Source organism: Olea europaea, chromosome 13 (assembly GCF_002742605.1).
Source record: "Olea europaea var. sylvestris chromosome 13, O_europaea_v1, whole genome shotgun sequence".
Taxonomy (NCBI): Eukaryota; Viridiplantae; Streptophyta; class Magnoliopsida; order Lamiales; family Oleaceae; genus Olea; species Olea europaea.
Genome location: NC_036249.1, coordinates 24,842,343 through 24,844,078, shown reverse-complemented (window position 1 = coordinate 24,844,078; position 1,736 = coordinate 24,842,343). Strand labels below are relative to the sequence as shown.

Below are 1,736 nucleotides of genomic sequence, written 5' to 3'. Positions count from 1 at the left end.
TGTTAGTTTTATAACAGTATTTTCTAAGCAATACTCAGGCCTTATGTAATTGATAAGGAACATATATATCCAAGTAGATTTAGCAATGAACAGAGCATAATGGCAAAGAAGGATTCATGTAGTTGATCCCAATTTTATTGGGAATAAAACTTAGTTTTTAGATTTTGAATTTACCATTGTTGTTTCAATACTTAGATACTCTAAATAGTTCTTGAAGCAATTTGGGATTCCACCTCTTGCAAAATGGTAGGCATTACAAATGAGATTTCACTTCGGTGATTTGTGATGCCTTGAAATTAAGAAACAATAAAAATGTCAAGAATGCGTTGTGTCTGCCTTAAACGGCAATAAATTTGGGTAGTCTTGTTTTTTGGCGTTTAACTTCCCAGTAACTGAGTAAACCACTCTTCGATGGTCGTGGACCAGTGTTTGACGCTCCTCTAACTGTGTTGAACCACATAAATTGGGTTGCCATATCAGACACTTTTAAGAATAAAGTATACACTCAGGCTTACAAGTTTTATTAATTTCCTCGGGTCATAGTCAAGAAACATAGTATGAGTTTGGAAAACAACATTTACATAGGAACAAAAATAATACTGAAACTTCATTCTAACTGTATGGGGAAACGAGAGAAATGATCTATACTAATATACTTAAGCTGTCTTTTGCACCAAGTCAAAACCGTAATTATTAAGATGATAGGCATAAGATTTTCTTGCATGAGATGTATAGATGTAAAAGCGGATGGAAGTCATGTTGTATCTTAGTAAAATTTGATATCTTTGACCAAATATTCTGAAGGTGCATGTCGCCCAACTTAAAATAATTATTTATGAGTAAACAATAAATATATATATATAATTTTTAAGTTGGTCAAAGTTAGTAATTTAAGTTAACTTTTATGCTTAGCCAACATGCTTTAGGTGAGGGTCCTAAGGGTTTATTTGCTTGTTTCTGTGTTGTGCTTTACCTAGGTTTTGACCTGGTTGGTATATTTCTCTAACATTTTATCGTTGAGTCATGCTTTATTATGACATAGCCATCCCTTGTTTTCTGGAAACAGCCTACTGAATGTAATACCTACACAGACCTTGATGCTGTATATAAATGTCTCAAGGAGCAGTATGGGGTTAAAGACGAACAAATAATTCTGTATGGTCAGTCTGTTGGTAGCAGTCCCACCGTAGATCTTGCATCACGGGTACCAAATGTGAGAGGTGTTGTTTTACATAGCCCAATTTTGTCTGGTTTAAGGGTGTTGTACCCTCTAAAACGGACGTATTGGTTTGATATGTACAAGGTAATTTTGCACTTAATTGTCATGTGTCATTCTGTTTCTGATTTTTGCGTATTGACACATATCGTTTCTTCATGGTTTCTATGTTAATTACAGAATATTGACAAAATTGGGGCCAAAAACTGTCCAGTTCTTGTCATTCATGTAAGTTTCTTACCCTTGCTTGCTCTAGATATTTTTCCCCATCCCTGAATCCTAGTTTCTTAAATTCTTAATTTCAAAGATATCTGGAGAAATAAATTTTGCTGACTGGCATGCAAATTGTTGCTTGATAATTAGTAGTTGTTTGTCCATTTTCTGCGAGTAATATTTTTGCCTAGACACTTTGTCTATGTATTTTCCAACTAAGCCATTGTTTGATACCCATTAATTCCAAAATACATTTTTTTCTCTTTTATTATCAGCCACACATTCTTTAATAAAATAATATTACACG

General features: G+C 33.7%; 1 pseudogene; it reads left to right on the top strand.

Annotated features, from left to right (window-relative positions):
• The first annotated feature begins 557 nt into the window (after nucleotides 1–557).
• Nucleotides 558–1,736, top strand: part of LOC111408582 — a 38,480-nt pseudogene continuing 37,301 nt past the window's right edge.